The sequence below is a fragment of the Odocoileus virginianus genome, chromosome 10 (assembly GCF_023699985.2).
Source record: "Odocoileus virginianus isolate 20LAN1187 ecotype Illinois chromosome 10, Ovbor_1.2, whole genome shotgun sequence".
NCBI classification, from domain to species: Eukaryota; Metazoa; Chordata; class Mammalia; order Artiodactyla; family Cervidae; genus Odocoileus; species Odocoileus virginianus.
In genome coordinates this window covers 43,569,177-43,577,695 of record NC_069683.1, presented here as the reverse complement: position 1 = coordinate 43,577,695, position 8,519 = coordinate 43,569,177, and the positions used below count along the sequence as shown (strand labels likewise).

At 40.6% G+C, this 8,519-nt stretch overlaps 1 long non-coding RNA gene across 1 annotated transcript; it reads left to right on the top strand.

Moving 5' to 3' along the window:
- Positions 1 to 1,178: 1,178 nt before the first annotated feature.
- LOC110141083 (uncharacterized) lies at positions 1,179 to 3,114 on the top strand. The gene is made up of 2 exons (XR_002314978.2): positions 1,179 to 1,270; positions 3,031 to 3,114. It is a non-coding gene; the product is annotated as an uncharacterized lncRNA (long non-coding RNA).
- Positions 3,115 to 8,519: the final 5,405 nt, after the last annotated feature.

The following is an 8,519-nucleotide window of genomic DNA, read 5'->3' as shown; positions in this document are numbered from 1 at the left end:
AGACATTTCTTTTCTTCCTAAATTGAATTGCATGTTAACTGGTTATTGGCTGTTGCTGGTGGTCCACACAATTACAGATAAGAGCATTGATCTGGCAAGAAAACAAATTGGCTCTTAAAAGAAGGCAGTTTGGATTTGACAGCTACAGATGATTAGGTGTCTCACTAATGGATGCTGTGTATCACCATCAGAGGTGTGAGAGATCTGCAAACACTTTCTCTCAACTGCCTACTTCTACCCGGAAAGGTTGCTTTCATCTGCCTTCTCCTATCTGTGCACATTGAATAGAATCCATTGATAGGGGATAAAGCCCCAAGTTACATGGATGATTTGTGAGTTTTGAGAGAGGCAGAAGTTACTGAGAGAAATCTTGGTTCAATCAGGTAGCATCCAAAGTGATGCTGGTTTCAACTACAAATGCCTGACAGACAACAGGTACAAACAAGCTCAGCAACACATGACAAAGTGACTTCCCCCAGGAATGGAAGACCAGCAAGGGTATTACCCCAGAGATTCCATTCTATTGGAAAGAACCCAGATTCTGGACACCCTGGCTAGAGGACGTCTAATGTGATGCATGGTTAGGTAGTTTGCTCAGTAATTGGTTTGCTGGCTTTTAGGACTTGATCAAACCTAGACAGCATATTAAAATACAGAGACATTACTTTGCCAACAAAGGTCTGTATAGTCAAAGCTATGGTTTTTCCACTAGTCATGCATGGATGGGAGAGTTGGACCATAAAGCAGCCTGAGCGCCAAAGGATTGATACTTTTGAACTGTGGTGTTGGAGAAGACTCTTGAGAATCCTTTGAACTGCAAGGAGATCAAACCAGTTAATTCTAAAGGAAAGCAACCCTGAATATTCATTGGAAGGACTGATGCTGAAGCTCCGACACTTTGGCCGACTGATGCAAAGAACTGACCCATTGGAAAAGATCCTGATGATGGGAAAGACTGAAGGCAGGAGGAGAAGGGGATGGGGACGACAGAGGACGAGATGGTTGGATGGCATCACTGACTCAATGGACATGAGTTTAAGCAAACTCTGGGAGATGGTGAAGGACTGGGAAGTCTGGTATGTTGCAGTCCATGAGGTCACAAAGAGATATGACTGACAACAAGAGACTTGATCTGAGCTCAAACACTTTCAGAGAGAATGACTCAGGTCTTGTTCTATCTAGTGACCTCAAGACAGAGACAGAAACCCCTGCTTCCAGGACATGAGTATCAGAAGCCTGACCTCTACCTTTCTCCTAGATCCTGGGCAAGGTAGGGGGCGTCTGGTGAAGAGCTCAGTACTGCCCATCTGATATCTCAGCCACCCCCAGTAGAAGCCATTTTGGGGTAGATTCCATTGACTTTTAAGAGTCATCTATAGGACTCCTCCAGTGTAGAGTGATAAGCCGCATTCTGTTTAAGAGCTTCGGGTCAAAGTCCAGATCCCCAGCTTTATTCCAGATCTGGATACATCTGAAAGAGGCTATTACTTTCCAGGGGTCAAGCTTTCAGATTTTACCCCATCGAGAAGATAATAAAAAAGCACTTGTAGTTGGATTTTATTCATCATTTATATAATCACTGAAATTGCAGATGAAATAGGCCATTATGTCATCCCGCCTCTCTTGTTAGCCAGTGTGTATGTATTTTTTCTTTTATAACATCCCATAAAAGCATCCTACACAGGGTTAGATCATAATAGTCTCTCAGCCATTTGTGGCAAGTGCAAAATATTCCAAATGAGTTGAATTTCTGCCCAATTTCCATCTGGAAGATTCTGGAGATGGCTCAGTCTGAGCAGCCATGCCTTTTTCCTCATCCCTCCTGACCTCCATCTCTGTGATGAAAGCAGGGCCAACTCTTTCTGGACAGTGGTACAGGACCTGTGTCATTATGGGCTCTGACAGAAGAAATTCAGATGGTTCTCTGGCCATATTTGTCAAGCAGCAATATGTGGAATCTCTGTGGGAGGCTAGAGGCATATTCTTAGAAAGTCAAATAACATTAAAAAAAATTTTTGTTGGAGTATAATTGTTTTACAGCATCGTGTTAGTTTCTGCTGTACAATGAAGTGAGTCAGCTCTATGCACACATGTATCCTCTTCCTCTTAGACATCCCTCCCTCCATCCCACCCCTCTCAGTCATCACAGACCCCTGAGCTGAGCTCCCTGTGCTATATAGCAGCTTCCCACTAGCTATCTATTTAACACATGGTACTTGATGAGAAATTTTCTGTTATATTTTCAGTTTGATGATCTAAAAAAACACACATGTGCATATCCTGGGGCATCTGAAAGACCTCAGAATTGACAACTGCTGCGTGATTCCAGAGCTCCATTGCATTTGTGTTGGAGCCAAGTGGTGTGTTTCACCAATGAGAAGGGGGTGAGGTAGAATTCACTTGCACTCTAGTGAAGGCCAGAGAGCTTCAATGTATACTAAAGGAGTGGTGGCTTCTCAGAACTGTCACAGAAGTACTGTAGGGATGGGGTCATTGCGTAACAGGAGACAACAGAGGCAGACCAAACTTAAAAGCGAGTACATACACCATAGCACTTGGAATCACAGTCACATTCTGAGCAAAAATTAATTTTACCAAGTTGTCATATGTCATATTAAACTAATGCTAATGATTCCAGTATTAGTTTAGCTTTATTTGCAAATTAATTTTGACTGTATTGCTTAAGGGTTAATATGCATAAGGAGTTTACGCTTAGTTTAATGGTTATATATATCTAAGAAACATTAAAATACAATAAATTGGTGTCAACATGGGGCTACACAACAGTTGTTTTCCTCTAAAAAGACATTAAATGCTGTTCAAGTAGAAGAAGTACTGCTTTAAAGGATTATCTTATGTCTTTCTGAGGACGACTTTTCATTCTGTCTATATCTCCAATAGCTATCCACAGAAAGCATCAGCTCCAATAGCTCTCCACAGAAAGCATCAGCTCCTATTTTCAGTGAATTTTGAAGACTGGACCATGCTTAAGAAGGAGAAAGTTATTTTCTTTCATCTTTTTTCTTGCAGGGTGTTCTGGCCACATCACTATGTGATGGACCTCCTATGGACCTGTCTGAACAATTGTTCACAAATATTGAGGACTAAGAAAAATGGATGAATTATATACTATATGCCCGTCCTTCTGTCCTCTGATGAAGGTACAAACAGCCTTTTGATAGCAACCTGTCTCATAAAAAGTATTCAATAAGCTGAATGAGAGAATGAACCCAGGTCAACAGCAAGAAGCCACTGAGGCATGAAATAGACATCAGCAACCAGTTTGTTGGCCAGAGAATATTCCAGTAGCATGGAAGACATCTTCCAAAGCAGTCTGTGGAAAGTTCCCTGATGCACAGTCTATTAAGTGGGGTTCCCAGGGGCCTGGTGTAGATTAAGCTCCTTATTTCATGTTGTAAATTAAAACAGAAGAAATCTAGTCCACTAGTCCTCCAGGCAAATGCTTGATTGTTCTTTGCAGGAATCCCCTGACAATGTTCGAGTAGGTGGGTTTTAGAGGGAGTGAATCATCTGGAGATTTATCTAGGCAGGTAGAATAAAATAATGAGCAGAAAGGTGCTCAAGGGAGCTGTTGGGAAAGAATTATGCCAAGAATACAGAGAATGTGAGAGGGAGGAGGAAGATGGGATAGGCAAGAGGCTGTGAAAGGTTACGTTAACTCACCTCTATTGCATGCTCTCTTTTTACATCATTTCTCAATGAAAAGATAAAAAGAATTGATGGAGCCTGAGATGCCAGCCATAGGCACTCACATCCTGGTTTCTCTTTGCTATCACGTGGAATCTGAAAAGACTGGCATAGATGATATTATTTACAAAGCAGAAGAGAGACACAGATGTAGAGAACAAAGGTATGGATGCCAAGGGGGAAAGTCTGGGTGATGAGATGAATTGGGAGATTGTACTGACATAAAAACACTATTGATACTACGTATAAGATAGATAATTAATGATGATAGCACCGAGAACACCACTCAGAGCTCTGTGGTGACCTCAATGGGAAGGAAATAAAAAAAAGAGGGAATCTATGTATACATACAGTGGCTTCACTTTGCTGTAGATTAGAAACTAATGCAACACTGTAAGGCAACCATTCACCAATAAAGATTTAAAAAAATTTTTTTTAAAGTAACATGGTATGAAGGATAACTTATCGTCCATTGATCACTCAGCTCTGGGTGGGAGAGGACATCTACCTACTGAGTCACAGTGGGTGACTAGGAGCTGATGGCCCTGACTGCACCTGAGCTGATGCAGAGGGCAGATGGAGCTTTCTCTGCAGCTTAGAAAATACCTTCAGACAATTCACTTTTCTAAATAAAAATAGGGTTGCTCCTTACTTGGGGACTATTATTGGAATATGTCTGCCCTTAGATTACTTTGAACTTTTGAAAGAATAAGTTCTCATGAAGCTCTTCCTTTATTATCTAGGTTAGGGACTGTCTCCACTCCATGTTCTTCAGCTGCCCCCCCTCTTATCGCATACCTTTGGGAATATTATTATTAAACAAGTGTTTCCTCTGCTATTTCTCTTATACTCTCAAACACTTCCTCAATTTCAAAAAAAAATGGATTTGATGTCTGAACAAGTGGGGAGTTCATCTTTCCTTCCACTTATCATGGGATGTCCTATGTATGACTTGGTCTCATTGAACTGCTTTTCCCTCATCTATAAATTGGGACAGTCTGAACAATCTTGCAGGATTGTTGAGATTAGGATGTATAAATGCAGTCTGTGAACTGTAAAGGGTCATTCACATGCCAAATACCGGAAACTGGCAGTTAATTAAGCAGAATCACTATTCAGAGTCATCAAACCAGGAAGTCTTTGTTTTTAGGGGCTTTACGACATTATCTTTGCTGGTTCCTTGACCCTGTGCTTCCTGACTCTCCCTGACTCAGACACAAAGTTTTCAGGTGGGATGCTGAGTGCACTGGAGATATGCAACTATATGAGTCCTTACCCTTTCTGATGGAGTCTCAATCACTGACACTGTCAAAGTCCTTTTATATTTAAGGCTGAAAATGGAGGCAAGAGTGAGTCTCTCTGGACAGAGTTCATATTTTTTCTCTTTTGTTTCAATAACATCTTAAACCCACATTTATATAATATTTATATGACCCTGACTTATATTTGTTTACCTATTTACCTCTCCCATTGGCCAAAGAACTCTACGGAAATGTGGATTATTTGTTTGTAATGGCCTGAACATAGTACAGTGTCCAGTGCAGAGTAAATATTTCCTGGGATTTTCTCTCTTCCTTCCTTCCTCATTGACCTCAAGCACTGGCAATTTGGCCATGCCTTCTATTATGACTGAACGCCAACTCTAGTTGCCCCCAGCAGTCTGATCATCCTCTAAACTTTAATCACAACCTCTTACCTCACATTGCTCAAGACCCCACATGGAGTATGCAGCCCGATGCTGAGTTCCAATAGCCTGTATGATCTGCCATTTGCATGTTTCTAAGGAAACTAATGGAAGTGCTATATATGTGCAAAACGGAGAGAAAAGGAAAGATAAAAGAAAATAAAAAAATAAAATTAAAAAGATAGGCCCAGAGGACAGAGGGAAAACTGTTGAAGGAATGTTTTGGCATATGCTTGGCTATAAGGAGACTAAGTGAAATCTATGAAAAACAAAAAACAAACAAACAAAAAAACACTATTGGTAAAACAGCTCAGCTTAGAGACTAGTGTTTCCCAAAGTACATTGCACAGGGACTTGTCTGCTGGTCCAGTGACTGGGATTCCATCCTCCCAGTCGAGGGGACCTGGGTTCGATCCCTGGTCAGGAAACTAGATCCCATATGCCACAACCAAGAGTTTGCATTCCACAATTAAAGATCTTGTATGGCACAACAAAGACTGAATATCCCAAGTGCTGCAACTAAGGCCTGATGCAGCCAAATAAATAAATAAAACGTTTGAAAACAAACAAAAAGTACATTGCATAGAAACTAGTTCTGTGGATGTTGTTTGGTCACTAAGTTGTGTCTGACTCTTTGCAACCCCATGGACTGTAGCCTGCCAGGCTCCTCTGTCCATGAGATTTCCCAGGCAAGATACTGGAGTGGGTTGCCACTTTCTTTTCCAGGGATCTTTCCAACCCAGCAATCGAACCTGTGTCCCTTGCATTGTGGGCAGATTCTTTACCACTCAGCCACCAAATGCTCCATGTCAAATAAGTTTATAAGGCACTGTGTTATGTAAAGGTAAACATGTTTCTTTACCCTAGAATACCTAATAGCTTTTTATGTGACAATGTAGCTTAGTCATTTTCAAGAAAGAATAGTCATACTGCTTTGAACTATTTTTTTGATCACTCTTAACTGGAAAATTCCGTAGGATCAGGTGTTCCTTGAGACACATTTTTGGGAAACACTGACACAGAGCTATGTATGTGAATGATAAGGTACTTGACATTTGGTTCCAAGGTAACATGGAGTATCATGGGCCTAATCTGCTAGCCAATGCAGGAGATACAGAAGACGTGGGTTCAATCCCTGGGTTGGAAAGATTCCCTGGAGCAGGAAATGGCAACCTACTCTAGTATTCTTGCCTGGAAAATTCCATGGACAGAGGAGCCTAGCAGGCTACAGTCATGGGTTGCAAAGAGTCAGACACAACTGAGTGACTGAGCACACACATAAAATGATAATGTAATTAGCTAGACTCTTGCCTGATTAAACCATGTCTTCAAAGGCTTTGATCAATAGAAGGCTGACAAGCTGGACGTATTATTTCTAGTTGTCAACAAAAAACATAATGTATAAACAACTAGTTAAAGTATGTTTCCAAAGACATTAAGGATTTGTTTGCCCAATGTACTAGGGATTATCTCATCAGACCTGGTTATCCTTAGGAAACTAATCGCATAATGCAAACCAATAGATTTCATCCCAATTAAAGATTGTATGGGACAAAAAAATTTTCCAAGTGCTGCAATATTTTGAGCCAAATACATAATTAAAGTTGAAAAAAATAAAATGTACATTGCATTAGATAAGTTCTGAGTAGAGTTTGTCACTAAGTTTATTACTTCTTTCACCATGGATACTTAGGCCTGCAGGTTTTATGATTTCCAGTCAAGATTGATGGATTGCACTTTTCTTTCAGTCTTTAACAGAATCGACCTGTGTCCCTTTTGTAGGGAGATTTTACCATCGCAAATCTCCTTCAATAATTTATAGCCTGTGTTAGTAAGTAAACAGTTTTTACCTAAATACTATACTTTTATATGAACAATGTAGCTGCCTTCAGACTGTTCATGTCCTTATCCTTATCAACCCATTCATAAACACAAGATTTTACACTTTGCCTCAAAGAAACAACTACTAAAAACAAAAGGTTATATAACAAACAATAGTTTACAATGTCCAAGAATTTTGGTTGTTTTCAAAGTCACTAAGAGTTATTGTACAAGACAGTTACCAAAACACATAACGCATGAAATGCTATGCCAATAGTTAGTTTCACCAGGTGTAGGGAGACAACAATCCAGTTGCCTGTGTCCTTTTGGACCTGACATTTTAGTGGATACAATAATAAATGAAAGTGTCTTTATGGGAAAATAACACAGTGATAAGTTTGGTGACCATATAGTGGAATAAAAAGTCAAAGTCAAAGAAACTGAGAATGTCAACCCTCAAGCAACAGCAGCTTAGCTAAAGGATATGGCTTCCAGACGGCTCAGTGGTAAAGAATCCACCTGCCAGTGCAGGAAATACAGGAGATGCGGGTTCAATTTCTGGGTAGGGAAGATCTCCTGAAGTAGGAAATGGTAACCCACTCCAGTATTCTTGTACTGAGCACAGCACATTAATGTATGGAGAGTTACATGAGCAAAGGGGAGTGTTATGGGTTGAATTGTGTGCTCCTTTCCAAATTCACATGAAGATCTAACTCCCATAACCTCAGAACGGGATTGTTTTTTGCAGATAAGGTCTTTTTTTTACTTGGGGTGTAGCTGCTTTACAATGTTGTGTTGGTTTCTGCTATAACAACAATGTGAATCAGCTACATGTATACACATATCCTCTCCCTCTTGAACTTCCATCCCACCCCTCTAGGTCATCACAGAGCACTGAGCTGAGCCCCCTGCACTATACAGCAGGTCCCCACTAGCTATCTATTTTATACATGGTGGTGTATCTATGTCAACCCCAATCTCCCAATTCATCCCACCCCACCTCCCCCACAAGTCCACTCATCCGTTCTCTATAAGTCTGCATCCTACTACTGGGCATATACCCTGAGAAAACCATAATTCAAAAACACACATGCACCCCAGTGTTCACTGCAGCACTATTTACAATAGCCAGGACATGACCTGAATGTTCATTGACAGATGAATGGATAAAGAAGATGTGGTATGTATACACTTTTGAATACTACTTAGCCATAAAAAGGATGAAAGTGAGTCATCTGCAGAGATTATGGGTGAAACCTGAGTCTGATATACAGAGCGAAGTAAGTCAGAAAGAGAACAGCAAACA